We start from the raw sequence: 18504 nt of genomic DNA on the forward strand, positions 1-18504 counted from the left end.
TATGTGGAATTGACAGAAATATCTGCTACCTTCTTATTAGATGTACAAGTTGACATCGATTTAAATTGTAAACATGTGGCCAATTTGATTATGTTCAAAATACAGAGCTTTCTTATTTCCATATTTGCACTTCATGCTTGCCTAAACACTTTTCATACAAGAGCATAGATTAGCACTAATATTTTAAAGAGGAGTAATAAAATAAACCTCTTGGTTCCTTTGTTCAAGCCCTTAAAAAGTAATCATATGAAGTTATTAATATCCCACTTGATTCAACTCCTGTCAGTTTTATAAGTGTCAAAGAAAGCCACTTAAGCAATTCATTGCAAATTGTTAATGCTCAAAGCACAAATATTTGTTCCATCAGATTATTTTTCCACAGAGTGACTTCACAAACAAATGGTCACCTTTTACAAAGACTCAAGATCAAAAGATGTTAAACATATTGCATATTATATAGTTTTTCCTGATTTGCATTTATTGAATTGAATCTGATTGGAAGATTGTATAAGTTTGTCCAACATGTTGTTAAGTTGGCCCAATAATGAGGGAAGGTGTCAGAGGAAAGATAGCATGAGGCAGAATGCCATGGCTACCAAAAGGGATTTAACAAAGAAGGTGTGGACCATGGACAGATTTCTAGGGGAAATCTAGCCTCAGGGGTTTTACATCACAGCTTGACTTTCTGATTGAATACAGTAAGGTAGTTTCCCAAGACCTTCAGAGGGATGGGACTGTAAGAATGAACTGATCTCCATCAATACTCTTCTCTGCTTATAAAACACTAGTACTAGTATTAATACTGGCAACCCCACCTAGTTACTCAGGACCTCATTAACCCTGAGCAAATCACTTAATCCTGCCTCAGTTTCTCATCTGAAAAATAAGCTAAAGAAAGAAATGTCAAAACACTTCATTGTCTTTGCCAAGACCCCATGTGGGGTCACAAAGAATCAGACATGACTGAACAACAAAAGCATTAGGGCATACCAGTAATTCAATTTAATTAAGCAAACAATTATTACACACCTACTTTAAAAGATCTTGTACTAGATATAGAAAGGAGAAATAGAAGATAAGTGCACAGGTCAATTTAAACTAATAAATATCAAATATCTACAGTTTAGAAAGCCCATATGAGCTACTGGATGGTTAAAAAGTTGGGGTAAGACATAGCCCTGTCTTCACCAGTGGTAAATGTAGATAAAGAATTCAGAAGAAAATGAGAACTGAAAATATAATTTGAGTCATTCTCAAAGACTTAGTGGTAGAAGCTACAAGAGTAAATGAAATTATCAGAGGACAAGGTTTGATGGAGAATAGGAAGCACAGATAGGAGGGAGGGAGTATCTACTAGAAAGGGATAGTTAAGAGTATCAAAAATTAGAGTAAAGGTAGAATGTAAAAGAGCAGTTTAAAAAAAGAAACCGTTAAATGCAATGATTTGGAGGTCATTGGGATCTTGGAATGTGGAGTTTCAGTAAAATAATAGAAATAGAATTCGAATTACAAGGATTTCAGGAAAAAGGGTGACCAGAGGAAAAAAGAGTTGATGATGCTGTGAGGGATAGAAAACAGTATTCAAAAATGACTGCTCAGAGACCTCTGGAAGTAAAAAGCAGAAAAGTTGTTTATTTAATAAACTCTCATGAGAATGAGCAATTCCACTGTGAGGAGGGAAAGAGAGAAAGCTCACGGTAGAAGGGCTAAAGAAGGGGATAAAGTATACAGTTTTTATAGGTTTTAGCTTCAAAGGATTACATCATGAGTTGGAGAACATTAAGAGATAGGTGCCCCCCCAACCCCTTAATTGGATGTTATTCATGCCAAAAACAGCAGATTCCCTAGTTCCAGGAGGAACCATACATCAGGCAACTAGTTGTCTAAACATTGATAACTTAAACAGCGATAAATGTCATCATTCTAGGTTAAATACATATATCTAAAATCTAAGTACATATTGACTATTACTCAACATACTTATGCATGTCACAGAAACCTAGAAAAACTAAAATATAGAAGAGGAATTTAAACATTCTTGGACGTTCTTCACTTTATCTTTACTACACACAGCTGCTGGAAGTTCTTTACCTTATCTCTACTATGCGCACACACAGTGTTTTGGCTACAAGCAGCTTTCCAGCTTTATTATACCTTATTTCATGTACTTTATGGTTCCACCAAACTAGCTTTGCTGCTTTTTTTCCCAGAAGATATTCTACCCTCTATATCCATACCTTTTCTCCATTCCTGAAAATCCATTCTTTTCTTGACTCTATCTCTTAGGGTTCCTAGTTGCTTTCAAAGCTTAGCTCAAGTACTATTTTCAATATGAAGTTTTCCTAATACCATTCCACCCCATCTGCTAGTCTTCCCTCAAAACAAATTACCATATATTTATATATTTGTGTATATGTGGTCTTGTGTCCTTCCCACTTAGAATGCAAGTTTCTTGAGGACAGATATTATTTCACTTCTGCCTAATACCTAGCATACTGCTTTGTACACAATAAGTATTTCATGGTGTTGGTTGATTGATTGATTGAAGAATGGAGTAAGAGAGTTGATAGAATTCAGCAAAAAATAACTTCAGTCTTATAAATGAAATAAAAAGGTTAAAACTTTGCTAAGTGTAGGTTATGGGAGTGCCGTTAGGGACCTTTTTTAAAGACAAAAATTTGAAACCATCTGTTGGAGAGAGTCAAAATTAGTTGAATGGAGATGTGGTTATGCAGCTGCAAAAGCCTAGTAAAAGTTATGTAATAAAAATGTGTATGTGTAAGTGCTTGATTTCCTGATTTTCTCCTGTAATTCTCAGGGCACTGCAGGAAAGAATAAAATGGTAGTAGTTATCCAGGGTTAATCCATATGTATAGAGTACTTTGAAATTTACTTAGTGCTGGAAGTCAAGAGAGCAAGGGATTCTAGTGTACCAGCAGAAAAAAAAATACATTCTTTAAGAACTAGATAGCCAGGGAGTGCAATGGATTAGAGAGTTGGAGTGGATTTGAGAGTCAGGAAAATTTATCAGACACTTACCATCTGTGTGACCCTGGGCACATCACTTAATCTCTCTTATCCTCAGTTTTCTCATATGTAAAATGGGGATTATAATAATAGTACCTTCCTCTAGGGACCTACCTCCCAATGTTCATATATACACTGAGATCACATATGTAAAATGCTTTGCAAACCTTAAAGCACTATATAAATAGAAGGAACTCCCATTCTCCTGTGAGGGGGGATACTATATGAAAATGTTTAAAGTGGGAGCAGATTAAGGAGGCCAGGAAAGATATAGGATATGGCCCATGAGCTGGGCCGTAAAGGAATTCAATATTGTAAGAGATGGAATTAATGGGATAATACTTCCCAAATTTGGAGTCCTGTCTTTGACTGTGGCACACAAGTAATAAGTAAAATTGTGAGTTCTCTGGGACCAAGAAGAACAAGTCTATTCCATTTTCCAGCAGAAATTTGAATGTTCCAACTAAGCCCTTTCAGTGCTTAGATTTCTGTATAATCCTCTTATGTTGATAGAAACCATAGAATCACAAAAACACATAATATCTGATTTGGAGGGAGAAGGATAAGATTAGTACACAGGTCAGTATAATCAACTTCATGCAGTAATCAATTAGGAAGTTCTTATGTACCTAGCACTGTGCTGGGCAAGAGGAGGATAAGTTTATGATATGTGTCTTCATGGAACTTACAGCTTCAGTAGTTGACTATCTGAATACATGACTGTTAAGCTTTTGTCCCTTCTTTTAAGAAGTGCCCTTAGGGAATGGAACTCTTCCCAAGTATCCTGATTGTGCCCAATCTGGTCAGGAGCCATGTGAATGGCTTGGCTCCTTACAGGTCAAGCTTGGTGCCAGAAGTCTGAGTCACTACCTCCACTGAACCTCATCCGGTCACAGTATGAGCAATGACTGGTTAGCACTCCCCTTTTTCCATGTTCTTTCTTAGTGCTCCAGGCATTAAGCAAATGACTCATAGAAACTTTTGAGTTTTTCTTTTTTTTTTCACTTCCACACTTATCTTTACTGGGCATTATATATGTCACAGGTAATGATATAATTGAGTTTCAAAATGTGATTAGCTTTCTGTGATGCTAAGTTAAACCAGAAGTCAACTGGGTGATTTGCGTGCACCAGAGAAACCAAAAATAAATGCCAACTTCTACAGAATTGTTTATTCATCCCTTTCTCTCCAGGCCATGATTATGAATGGACCTCAAATTCAATCCAAGTAATGTGTCACAAGCAGGAAATGAAGAGAAAAATAAAAAGTTTTATGGGCTAATATAGCATTGATGTTGGTTAAGAATTTGGCAAGATTAAAGAACAGAATTTGAAAATAAGTTTGTAAGAAATGAAAGGTGACAGTAGCATCCAAAGCAAAACAACTTTGTCAATGTGAAATTTTACAGAATACATGATAATAAATACAAACCCACAGAATTATCCTCATTTATTGAACCTATTTGTTTCTTTGAAAATTATTTTTAAGTTACATTTATTTTGTTGGTCTTGAAAACAGGACAGTTATCAACTCAAGTAAATTGAAAAAGTAAGCAGCTCTATAGGTCAAATTGAGTAAAATGTTGATGTTTTTAGATAAACTAGCCTTTGCTGGGTTTTTAACAAGAGCACTTTTCAGAAATCTTCCTCAGTGAAACAGGAGGAAGAAATATGTTGAATACATTCTCAGTTGTATCACAAAGAGTAGAATAGCTGGGATTTCAAGGATGTCTAGCTGATTGCTGATCAATTTATACTATGCAGCATAAACTTTTGATTGTGTGGTCTATTGTGAATTCTCATTCAAAGAAGAGAAATGAACTACCTAGCAGTACTTAATACTGAGTCATTTAATTATGGGTAGAGTTCTCTACATGAAATTACATTATGGGCAGTGGGCAATTCCGTATTAAGGGAATCTTTTCTGTTTCATTAATAGGATAAGACAAGTGTCTGTTTAAAATGTTGGGTTTTTTTATTCCATTATAATGGAAGACAATTGAGTTCCTTCCTACTGTGATTGATATACATGTTGAAAGTCAGCCTGACTTTGAGTTTGTTGGATATTTAAACCTAGATGTTTATCTTTTGGTACAAGAACTTATAAAGCAAATTTGATCTCATGTTGACTTTTTGATTTTTTTAGTTTTGCATTAATAAATAGGAAAGCTAACACTAGTCTGATAGAAAGACAATGAAATACATATTTTTATGTTGGAAGTAGAAAATTGACACAAAATAATGAAATATCCTTCCCCTTGAGCTGTGACTGATTTAGGGTAGCTGGGACTTTGGCACTGACATATGGGAAGGGAATCTGTCTAGGAGTCATGTTTTTTTTCCCCATTGGCAAGCCAGCAGCTATCACACTGTATCTATGTTTTTATGGTCCACTCCTGAACTCACCTGTTTACCTGTGCAGATAAAACCTAATGCTCTGCTTGACTGGGGAGAGCTCATGCTACACGGACTACTCAAGATCAAGCAGAGTAATCAGTAGTTACACAAAATATGCCATCTGCTTCTATTTCAACCTTCTTTGTGAACCTGTCCTTAACCTTTCCTGGTTCTACCTTCTATCCTTTCTTTTCATTATGCTCTCTAAAAACTTCTGGGGTTTTTTTTGTGTTTTTTTTTTAACTCCCTTTCATCCTAGATTTCTCTTTTCTCATACTCCCTTCATTTTATGGTACCCACTAAAATCTAGCTTAGTCCTGAAGACACTATTGTTTTTGATAAAAACTCCTAAACTTGATAAATTTCTCCTTTCACATCCCCTAAGGCACAGGGTCAGAAGGAGTTAGCATGTTCCTTGCTCCTTACTATCATTTTCAGATACTCCTCTCTCACCAGTATTCAACAATAGTCATCTTCCTTTAAAGTTCACTTCCTAGCTCACAGCCTTTTTTTCCCCACCTAAATCCTCACTTCCTGCAAACATTCTGGCCTTCTTTTTCTTCTTCAACCTCTTCAACTTCCATGATATTGGCCAATGATATAGCTTACCCTACCAGCTCCCCTTGCCCAGCTCAATTTGCCAGGTGCCCAGTATTTCTTTTGTTTTAAAGTTGTGAGATAGGGTGGGAGGCAGGGGAGATTTCCCATTGTCCTGAAGAGAGAAAAAATATGTTAGGGGAATGGAAGGCAATTAATATGCTTATTTGAGGAAAGAGTAATGACCAAAATTAAAAAAAAAAAGAATTATTTTCTGAGAAGTGTTTGACATAATTAATCCTTATTGTGAATAAGTATTATGGATTAACCATCATTGAGAAGCTTTTGGGAATATTCAAGGTTTCAAACAAAGGCATCCAGATTTAATTCTACCTAGTAAGAGTCAAAAGTGTTTTAGTACTCTTGTCATTAACACAACCAGGCATGGCTGAGTGTTCCCTAAAGATGTTGTAGACTCATTCCTTTCCTAGACCTTATGCTCCCTATGAGATTTTTGAGCTGAAATGAGTTTAAAAATACATGGAAAGGGAAGGAGGGAGGAAGAAAAAAAGGAAGGAAGAAGGAAGAGAGGGAGGAAGGAAAGAAGGAAGAAAGGGAGGGAGTGAGGGAAGAAGGAAGAAAGGAAAAAAGGAAGGAAGGGAGGAAAAAAGAAAAGAAGGGGGAGGAAGAAAGGAAAGAAAGAAAGAAGGGAGGGAAGGAAGGAGGAGGAGGAGAAGGGAGAGAATAAGTAAGCATGGAAAGATGGATGGATTTCCCTTTGCCTCCTTTGAAATCTGCTCAGGTGTCATTGCAAGCTCTATACAGTGACACATTCACAGTTTCCTTTTTGGTAAAATACCGTTAACACAATGCATCCTCGGCAGTGTTTGAAAAAAAGAAAAGGAGAAGTATAAAAGAGATGATACTGTGGGGATCACTGAAAAGCATTTTCTTTCTCCCAAATATCTGCGGGATATTTGATTATGCTGATGAAAATAAATCCTTTATTTCCTATTGAATTTCTGTAATATTCCTTTTGAGAAGGTTCTAATTTATCAGGAGGAATTTAATACTAAAGGAAGACCATCTTCTTTGTTATAAATTTAGCTTAGATTAAATAATAGATATCCACTAATCTCTATGGTACTATCATTTGCATCATATATTGTGAATTTGCAGAGTTGTTTCTCCATGTTTTTTAAACCTTAAGAAACTTTACCAAATTCAATACAGAAAAAAATTTTCATGTACTCTAAAGCACACAGGAAAAAAATATTTTTCCCCTTTGAGTTTAGAAATAATATGATCAAAAACCCCAAAACTTTATGACTTCAAATCTGACAGGATAATTTTATCAGTGACTTCTTTGGCTGGTGACTATTGAGAGGATAATGACAACATAGTTCTAACAAGCTCTTATATCCTTCTAGCTGTCTTATTTAATTTAACTCAAAGAAATATGCTTTGGCAAATTTAATTCACAGTTTGTCTTTGCTTCCAGGGCTACAACCCTAATTGCTATTTCCCATCAGGGAGTCAAGTCAAAGTTAACATATTGACAGATGTGATTGACTAGTAAATGTCTGGCTTATATTTATATTCTCTCTCAATTCACAGGGTTCTGCTGAAGAGACCTATGGTATAGAAGAGTAAAAGAAAAAGGATCTTATACCGGAAGCCTGTTTTACAAGGTAGGAGTTTGTTTCTTCTTTTCAAAAAAAAAAAAAAGCATTAATGGAAGAAAAGTATAATGCTGTAAGATGGCACAATTTGGTTGTATTTATTATTAATGTGATGTGTCTTATTCCCATATTTACTTATATTTTCACATCTAAAAGCTTTAAGATGAGTGTAGAAGACTATAAACTCAAAACCATCGATTTTACTGTTTGTTGAATTGTAAAATAAATCCTAAGAAGAAAATAAGGCAGCCCTCCATATTTTTTAAATTAAGATTGATTTAATAAACCATGAAATGTGAAACTTGTACACAGAACAGAATGTAGAACAGAAACTCTAAGAATAAACAAATATGCCTTGTAGGAACTAGAGTTTGAATTTATAAGCAATTATAATTTGACTGAGGAAAGAATTATGTGTGTGTGTTATTTCCCCCAACCCTACACTACCAAATATATCTCAAAAATCTTTTGAGATTCTGCTGTCTATGTGCTTTTTCAAGTCACGCAATAAGGTCAGTTAGTTGAAAAGTCTATTTGGGAAGTTTTTAAGTTAGTTTTTTGTTTTATGCTTTATGCTTCTTTTATGGTTCAGTTTTATCAGCTTTAAAACAGAGATAGCATTGGTAGGCCTTCAATGCCATCTCAGTAGTCATCTATTGCCATGGGGGAAGCAGATCTTATTTGGAGATCTAGAACATGTTACAGAGAACTGTATAAAGTCTTTTATTTTTTTCAACAATGATATCTACCCAATGGAATTTATGAGAGAGAGAAAAAGAAAGAGAGACAGAGAGAATAATAATTGTTCAGATATTTTATCCTATATCTTTTTATGTCTCCAGTTCCCTTCAGGGAATTTCTCACTAACTTTCAACTAAAAAAAGAATAGCATTCAAGATCTTATGATAGTTAAATTATAAGTATATATTGTTTTTTCTGGAAAAGTTTTATTTGGGAAAATATTTAGATTTTTAAAAAAATGTTAATGAGTCAAACATCAAAATGGGCTTATAATTTCCATTGGGTATCAAGGGAGATTTCATATGAATTATTAAATTTTGATGGTATTTATTCAGCTGATAGAATTTAGAACTGTTCCAAAACTACCAATTAAGCCTAAGAAACCAGTAATATTTCTTTTCAAAGTAGTCAATATTGGTATTTATCTCCTTTCAGAAGTAACATAGATATTTATATTGAAAACTGCTAAAATATTTCCAGTTCTTCTACTAACATCCTACTTTAATATCCTATCATAACATGGATATAATCCTGAGTTCTTGAAAGCTGTCAAATTGTGATAGTTCTTTCTTGCTCCTTTTCAGAATACAATTATGATCAAGGACTCTCTTTGGTCAAGGATCTGATTACTAGAATGTTGATAACCAAGTCATTTTTTTTTTCCTTCTAGAGCAATTCATTTAAAGGCTCTGTTGAAGTTTGGAGTACTAACAATTTCTCTTAGGGAAGGAAGGTCCCACATAGATGAAATCACCACTCTTTGAAGTGTTGAAGTATGTATTTTCAGTTGACACGGATAGCATAGATCAACTTAAAGTTCCTTCCAACTCTAAACCTTTGATTTGTGTCTTGAACCTGCAATTTGAGTTTCACGCTTAAATCTGTTTTATCTGCAACTTTTCAAAAAAGCATCTTGCTGCATGAAGTGAGACCCACTTATAATGTGAAGCAATGCATTAGAAACAATGTCCATTAAAGCAGAAGATAGGTAAGCTAATTCTAATAGAACAATTTTGGATGTGAACAAATTTCCCTACTATTATTAAGTAGGAAATCACAATATTCTAACATACCATACTGGTACTTAGAATGAGATAAGTCAGCTTTTCTCAGTCTCTTTGCTGTAAGTTAATATGTTATGAGATACTTCAGAGTAATGGAAAGAGAGCAATACCCTATTGGTAACTTACAAATGACAGTTAATAGAGAAAAGTCAAAACAAAACAAAAACCTTTCAGGAGCAAAGAGGGACAAGTATAAAGAATTGCATTGTACCTTTACAGATAACCGTAATGGCCCTATAACAGGTGATTTCCCATTTTATATGGCACTTATCTTTCTGGTCTCTAAGGGAATTTCTCTGGCCTGAGTATCTTAATTTTCTCTTTTACTTATTGTTTAAAAGACATCGGATTTAAAACCTCTTTTCTGAATTAACAAGTAGAATAAAGTACAATTCCATCTCTTTGAATGCCTAATAGTTTTGTGATCGTTTTGGCTTGCCTTTTTTTAAGGCTACTGAATTAACTTTTTTGGCTGTCAGGCTCCACCAGAGCCACTAAAATGTCTCATTTTTCTTTCTGTTAATGGTTTAATCTGGTCGAAACTAAATATTGGGTGTCTTCTCCATTCCTTTCCCTTGCAATACAATGAACAGACTTTGTTGTGACTTGCTGCTATTCTCAGCATTTCTGAAGCTTGCTCCTATTCAGGACATCCCCAGGCTATTCAGGGATTTGACCTTCGACTTGATAGTCAGGGAGTTTTTATGTAACTAACTCCTTAGAGTTTTCTGTAGCTTTTCCCACAGTCATCATAGCAGTGAGACTTCTGAGTAGAGCCAGCTTCAGTTAAAATTATGAAGACAAAGTTACTATCTCACAGGCTCCTTTTTCCTTTTTTGATAGCACAATGTTTGTACCCCCAGAGAACCTCACACCAAAGTGATGAAGCAGTAGTGGTGGGATTTCAAGCAGTAGCCAGTAAGTGGCCTTCTCTATACCCTTTGAAATCATATGATGACTACTGCTTGAATTGTGTGGCTCCTACCTCTCTGAGTTCTCCCTAAATTTTCTTCTCTTTCTATATTCTTTCATGGGTAAGCTTATCCATCTCCATATATTCATTTAGGACTATCAAATTGCCATATCCAGCTTGAATCTCTTCTGTGAATTTATCTCCAGCTTCCTGCTGGAGTTTTCCATGTAGCTGCCCTTCTAGAATCTCAAATGCGTCTGATCCAAAATCTGAATTCTGCACTGCCTTTTTTCTTTATCTGGAATGCATTCATCCCTTAACTAATACTTCTTACTGTCTTTTTCTGATTTCTGATTCCCCACCCCTACCCCATCCCAGTTACTGGGATGCTACCTTGTATTAAATTTTTGAGAGCACTTTGAATTTCTTTGAACCTCAACACTCCCTACATTGTATTATTCTTACTTATATAGATTTTCTATATTATCCTCACCTCTGCCCACATGACAAAAAATAGTTTCCTTAATAGTGGAAAGTTAAAAATTCTTTTTATCCCTGTCATATTTTAGGGATTTCATAAATGTTTGCTGAATTGACTTGAATTTGATGTTTGTGATTTTCTTTTTTTCCATTACCTTGAAGAAAAATAATATCCATGCTACATTTTAAAATTTAGTCTATGTAATGTCTTTGAAAAGAAAAAATCTGATTCACTGCTGGAGGTACTTATTGTAGATGAAGTGGCATTTTTCTTTTTGGCAAACATATGACTTTCTCTTTCCCAAGTAGATATTATGTATGAATGAAGGGGAAGAGAAATTATACCCTAAGTAACAAATCAATATCATTGTAAAATCTGTTTTGTTTATATTTCATCAACAATGAATTTCGCTGAAGAGTGTCAAACCTTTATCATAGTGTGATTTTTTTTTTGTTTTTGTTTTTGTTGTTAAAGCTCAAGGCATTTAAATGATGTATTCTGGTGAGGAAAGTTGATAGTATATAATAAAATCCAACAACCTGAATCAAATATGGTTATGCAATGAGAAAAGTTTGAATCTAAGAATTTTAACTTAAAGGAAGAATAATAGGATTCAGTACTCAGAATAGACCTTTTGGTGATCATATAGTCCAGCTTTCTCATTTTAGAGAGGAGAAAGCTGAGACCCAGATACACGAAATGAGTGGCTCAAGGTTACATAAAGACATACTACTCTAATGTCATTCACACTGATGCTTATCAACATTGTGGCATTGACAGATGATAATGTATGATGATTATGTCTTTATGCACATTGAAACTTGGTTCTAAATTTGTACAAAATAGTACTGGGGTCTTTGCCATCTTAGTGATTTATTGATTTTTTGCATCAGTCAACTAAAAAGTAAATGAACAAAATCTGAATCAGTATGTTAAAATACTTGTTAATTAAATACAAGGGAAAGCATACTGGAGTCAGAAGATTTGGGTTAAAATTTCATCTCTGCTACTACTATATGACTTTGAGCAAGTCATTTTGATATTGGACTTCAGCTTCCTTAACCATGAAATAATAAATTGTACTAGATATCTTCCAAGGTTCCTTGTAGATTTATATTTATGATCATTGTACATGTAAGCATTGTAGGGGCACAAAGATAAATAAAACAGTTTCTTTCTTCAAAAGGTTTATATATTGTATTTGTTCATATATTTTATGCCCTATCCCCTTGATTTTGAAGAAGAAATTGTTTTACCTCTATGTGATATACACTACTCCCCCTCCCCAGATTGGGGTGCCTTTGTTGTCAGCAGCTGCAGCTGCCCCTTGAAGGCTTTTTAAGAGTAATTCATGAGATATGAATGTTTATGTAATGCTAAATATTGCTTAAGAATTCATTCTTCAACACTTTTCATCCATTCTAAACAACCCATCAGAGGTTCAGCCAGAAAGGAAATTATATCTATAGTGGCAGCAGCAATCAAATTTCTTGCATAATTCCCATCATTCTCCCCTGACTATGTTTTAGAGAGAAAATACATGCTTAAAAATTGATTTGGAGATGATTGGAAGGGAGAGAGGAAAATTACATAAGTAAATGTATTGTGTAAATGATGGCTGGTTCTAAGTGTTTAAGATCTTTGAAAATATTTACTATCTGGATGTACATTCATTTATTGTGACTGATCAATCATCATTGGACATTTACTGTCTACTTATATCAAGCTTTGTAGAAATATAAATCCAACAATGAGATAGCCTCCTCTCAAGGAACTTGCATTCTACTAATGTCACTCTACCAATATGTTATGAATGTTGCATTTTTATTTATACTTTTTAAAAGATTTCTGAGGTCAGCAAAGAATATGTTCCTAGCAAATCAGTCCTTTATGATGGTTTTATATTAAAATATTTCTTTATATGAAAAAAAATTTATTAAAAAGTAAAGTTACAGATGACTAATTTTAATATTATGTATTGACTAATATTTTTAATGACTTGTTATATAAATATTAGGGATAGGTGCTGATCTTATAATTTCATTGGTACAGGGAACTTCCAATGCATGTCACTACCTTCTGTTCAACTTATAAACTTAAGAGAGTTCTTTAGAGTACTAGACAATTAAGTGACTTACCCAGGATTATACAATTACTATTTATCAGAGGAAGGGCTTCAACCAGATCTTCTTGACTATGATGTCATTTCTCTATTAATCAGGACATGCTACTTTTGAATATACTTACATTTTTGAAACCAAATATTTATTAAGCACAAACATTTATTTAATTGTATATAATCAATAATTCTATGAGGCAGCCAGGTGGCCCAATAGCACTGGGCCTATATTCAGAAAGAACTCAGTTTAAATGCACCCTCACAAACTTAACCTCTGTTTCCTCACCTGTAAATTGGGGATGAAAATAGTGTTGTTGTAAGGATCAAATGAGATAATATTTGTTATTTTTTCCTCAATAGCATTTTATTTTTTCCAAATGCATGTAAAGATAGTTCTCAACATTCATAGTTTTAATATTTTATTTTCTAAATTTTTTTCTCCCTTCTTCCCAAGACAGCAAGTAATATGATATAGGTTATCCATGTACAACACTTTTAGACATATTTCCATATATTTCATATTGTACAAGAACAATCAAATCAAAAGGGAAAAAAACAAGAAAAAAAGCAAGCAAACAAACAAACAACAACAACAGTGAAGTGAAAATAGTATGCTTTGATCTATACTTCTTTCTCTGAATGCAGACAGAATTTTCTTTCATGAATCTTTTGGAATTTTCTTAGATGATTGCATTGCAGGGAAGAGCTAAGTCTATCATAATTGATCATCACATAATCTGTACAGAATTCTCCTGGTTCTGCTCACTTCACTCAGCATCAGTTCATATAAGTCTTTCAAGGCTTTTCTGAAGTCAGCCTGCTCACTATTTCTTAGAGAACAATAATATTCCATTATATTCATATACCATAACTTATTCAGCCATTCTCCAATTGTTGGGCATCTACTCAATTTCCAATACCCTGCCACAACAAAAAGAGCTGCTACAAATATTTTTGTACCTGTAGATCACTTATAAGGTAGTATTTGTAAAACACTTAGCACAGTACCTGGCACATAGTAGATATATTAAATACTTATCCTCTTCTCCCTTTCCTGCCTAAACTCTTTTAGTATTTATAACCTAGTGAGCTAAGACAAGCTTATATGTGTGTATACATATATACATATGTATATGTAAGCTTAAAGTGACTATGTAGACTCAAGTTTCCATACAGCCACCAATAGACATAAAACATTTAGTTTATGCCTAAAAGTAGGCATATGTGCTATGTGGGTGTCTTGTCATCTCCCCTCCTGACATCTGGACATTTCATCCATGGCTGCTCACTGAAAAGATTAAATTCTGACAGCAGGTTTATCTGGGGACCCTGGAAAGAGCAAAAGGTTGAAGTGAATCTTTAATTCTGAAAGGTAGTATCAAAAGTAGCCATCATCACATGTAGATGTAGAGTTAAATCATGTCTTTAGTTTTCAAAAGGAAAGAAAAAAAAATGAAGTGTTCATACTGGTAAAAAATTAATTCTACTTTTAATAAACAGTTTAGCTATAGTTATTGGTTGAATATTTCAGAAAACAAAAAATCTGGCTATTAGAGTTATGAGAGAGAACAATGTCTTTAGAAAGTGTCGAATAGGATATGGTACATAAAACCCTGAGCAGACTCTACCCCCCACCTCCAGCAACGTTGTAGAAATTCTAATTCAGATTCATGCTTTGTGTATTCTTTAGTGTGTTACAATTAAACAATGGAGCATGCCAGACTATGCCACAATGTTGATTAATGCATTCCTTGAATGTGTTGATTAATGTGTTCCTGGGATGCAGCCTTATGCCCTGACTGCACCTGAGGTGCTCTCTAATCAGCAGCGCTTAAGAAGCCTCTCCAATCACACTTGGTGTTTATGCATGTACGTTTGTATAGGGCTAGAGTGTCTGGAATTATTCTGTGGAAAAAAATAAAAGTGAAAATGCATCCTATATGAATAGTCTTCTCTTACTATATACTCAGATTTAGCAAATTAAAGAAATTATACAGGAGAGTCACTGAATTGAATGGATAATAATGCTTTGAATCTCTCAGAATATTTTTTTATCAATTTAATTCTTTTTTCAATTATTCACCTCTTTAGTTTTAAAAAGGTTTTGATATCCAAATTTTCTTTTTCTTCCTCATTTAAGTCATTATGGTACATAATAAGCATGTTGGAAGCCCTTTTAAAACTAAAGTTGAATAATTGAAAAAAAGTTTGGTAAATTCAAAATGAGATAAATGACAGACTTAAAAAGTAACTAGTTATTCATTTCAGTTAGGTAAATTCAGAATTCTGAGAATAGTGTTATCTAAAAAGTCACTATTAATTCATTAATATCAATTTGGAAGATATCTATAAGAGTGTTCCTAGGATTTGTCCTTTTTTATCAATATCTTGGGTAAATGCATAGATGGAATACTTATTGAAGTTTGATCAGACACAATTTTGAGAGCAGATAACACACTGAATGTTAAGACAAATCTCAAACTGGTGAGGAAATCAACTTAAGCAAAAAATGTGTGATTTAATACGGATAAATGAATAGTCTTATACTTGGTTAAGAAGTCAATTTCACAGGTTCAAGATGGGTTCAAAATCTGACTAAAAAAGACTAGTAGGAATTTGCAAGCTTAATGTGAATCATGTGTGATTAAAAAAAAACAACACAACAAACTAATATCTTGGGCTGTATTAAGAGAAACATAATGTACAGGGCAAGAAAGATAGTCCCATTTTACTCTTCCCTCAGTGGAATACACACACACACACACACACACACACACACACACACACATATGGTTTGGGGCACTACATTTTTTTAAGGACATTGATAAGCTGAAATTGCCCTCAGATGAAGGCAAAAAAGAATAGCCCCGTTAAGCTCCTATCCAAGGAACTGGACATGTTTAACCTGAAGAAGAGAAGATTGGAATAGAATAGGATAACTGTCTTCAAATATTTTCAGGACTGCTTGTTTCCAGAGGATAGATAGAACTGGGTTCTGGGGAGGGGCTGTACAGAATGATAGCTCATTGTAAGAAAAGCTTATTCATGAGAGTGATCCAAAAAGTAGAATGAGCTGTCTTGAGATGTGATGGATTCTCCCTCTTTGGAAGTCTTTGGACAAAGACTAGGTGATTGACATTCTGTCAGCAACATTGCGGAAAGGAGTCTTATTCTGGCATTCAGTTATCTATTCTATAAAATTTATATCAATTGGGACTTTCTCCTTGTCACTAAACTAAAGTTAATTCATTGTTAATCTGTTTCATTCACAGATGCAACTTTTCTTTTTGTGTTATCAAATTCATACCAAATCAGTTTCTATACAATGCTGAGTACATTTTTGCTCTCATTTGTTGCAAACACTAGAATTCTTTTGCTTGTTTTCAAACTTCCAAGCCCTGAGTTTCTGATTCTTTTTTGAGACTACATGGATGAAGAGATGCTTATTCCCTTTCAGGAGTATAAACAGGTAGACAGGAAATATAGGTGTCTAATGACAGAAGTATTTCTATTGCAGTGTTCATGAAAAACAAGAGATTCCACCTGATATTTGATAATTAATTAACAAAAAATTAAATAACTCTGAAGAAATGTGTGTTTCACTATATAAATTTTTTAATGTAGCACCACAAGTTATATGAGGAAGATGCAATTTTGGTCCAAATTTCCAAGTAATAGTAACACGTAAGATGTGTTTAAGGAAACTAATCTTAGGAAGTTGCTTTTTTGTTTTTGTTTTTTGATCAGCAGAGAAGGCCTTTTAAATATGTGACAAGTTACAATAAGAAATGCATAGAAGAATGGTCTACATTTGTGATTAGACATGCATTTCCCTTGGTCTGCTTAAATTGTGCAAGTATAGAAAGTATAAACAAAGGAGAAGCAGTGAACATAATTAATCCATTTTTTTTTCTATAAAGCTTTTGATACTGTATCACACAAAAGCTCTGCTTACAGAGACTGCTAGCATGGTAAAAGAAAGGCCATAGAAGAAAAGAAAGGACAGTTCAAGATGGGGAGAGACAGACAGAGAGTGAGGGAAACAGAAAAAAAAAATGGTTCCTCTACATTTCTGTTTTTTATTTGCTGTATCTCATTGATCATTGAGTCAATGCTGTTGATCAAATGGGCTATTTTTTTGGAACCAAACATTTATTAAGAAGTTGATAAATACAATTAGATAAAACTACAAGACTCAAATAAGCTGGAAAAATATATCCAGGTTTCAGGGGCATTGGAATATTCATCTTTATTATGTAACATTTCACTCTCATAAATACTTTAAATATATGTTTTTTTTTTTTAACATTATCATCTACTTGAGGGCATGAAACTATCTTTGTTACTTGTTTTATGTGCAGCATAGTTAAGTCCTAGTGACAGGAACACACAGCTGCAAAAATGACTTGAAGTATTCTCTTAGAGAAATAAGGAAACAGAGACTATAGTGGCAATTCAATTCCAGCCTAGGAAGTACTGAATAAATATTTGTTGAATTGAAGTTATCTATTGGATAATTACTGTACCTAAACTATAAAGAATCAATTCTAAAAACTTGTAACCACATTTGTTCCCTAGTTCCTACAAAGATACTTAGAATCACATTGTAAAGATTTGTTTTTGTTTTTATTTTGGGTTTGGGGTTTTGGGTTTTTATTTTAGCAAGTCCTGTATGCTGATAGGAAATTATGAAGTATTATTTTCTTTTTTTAAAATACTTCTTTTTTGACACGATGGACTCTTCCCAACCAACACCCAAATAATATACACACACACACATAATCCTCCTCCTTCCCCAACTTTGTTTTACTTCCCTCCCTCCTCAACCCATACTGGATTCAGAGACAAAAGATTTGGGTTCAAAACTATTTATCATTTAAGACAAATAAATCACTTAACATCTTAGTCTATAATTACATGAAGTAATACATGAGTGCTATTTGAATAGGATAGAAATCAGCAATTATTTGAGTATGAATTTGAGCTAGGGTCCAAGGAGATAGGTGATTTAAAAAAGAGGGAAGAAAGGGAGGAAAAGAAATAGATGCATTCTGGCAGAATATTATATCAGTTTAAAGAAGGTTCATATAAGGAAATAATAAGAGATGACTTCAGAATAGTAAGCAAGAGACATTCAGACACTAAGCTCCAGGTTAAGGATTGTGGACAATATACCCTTGGCAGAAAGAATCCATTGAAAATTTTTGAACAGGGTTGATATTGCAAAATAAGCAATTACTGAACTGTGGTGATATTTTAAATTAGACTAGTAGGATGACTAGTTAGGATACTATTGTCATGGTCAGACTTCTGATAATGTGAACTAGACAGCAGTAGTGAAAGTCTGAATGGAAAAAGAAGGCATGCAATACTTATAAGAATAAAATACAACTAAAACATAAGCTTTTAAATTGAATGTGTTTAAACTGTCTAACATACTTATTTGGTCTTTTAATTCAATTTAGCAGCAAAGTTTATATTTCACACTTCCATTATGCATAAGAACTCACTAGAGATACTAGTGACTCTAGAGGAGAAATGTGA

At 33.9% G+C, this 18504-nt stretch overlaps 1 protein-coding gene across 9 annotated transcripts in view; it reads left to right on the forward strand.

The window, feature by feature from the left end:
- The window catches only part of NRCAM (neuronal cell adhesion molecule), a 323133-nt gene that overhangs the window by 165320 nt on the left and 139309 nt on the right, over positions 1-18504 (forward strand). For all 9 annotated transcript variants that reach the window (XM_051963172.1, XM_051963163.1, XM_051963165.1 and 6 more), the window contains exon 3: positions 7578-7651. The gene's annotated coding sequence lies outside the window, so the exon portion shown is untranslated. The remainder of the gene's footprint in view (positions 1-7577; positions 7652-18504) is intronic.

The sequence above is a fragment of the Antechinus flavipes genome, chromosome 5 (assembly GCF_016432865.1).
Source record: "Antechinus flavipes isolate AdamAnt ecotype Samford, QLD, Australia chromosome 5, AdamAnt_v2, whole genome shotgun sequence".
NCBI classification, from domain to species: domain Eukaryota; kingdom Metazoa; phylum Chordata; class Mammalia; order Dasyuromorphia; family Dasyuridae; genus Antechinus; species Antechinus flavipes.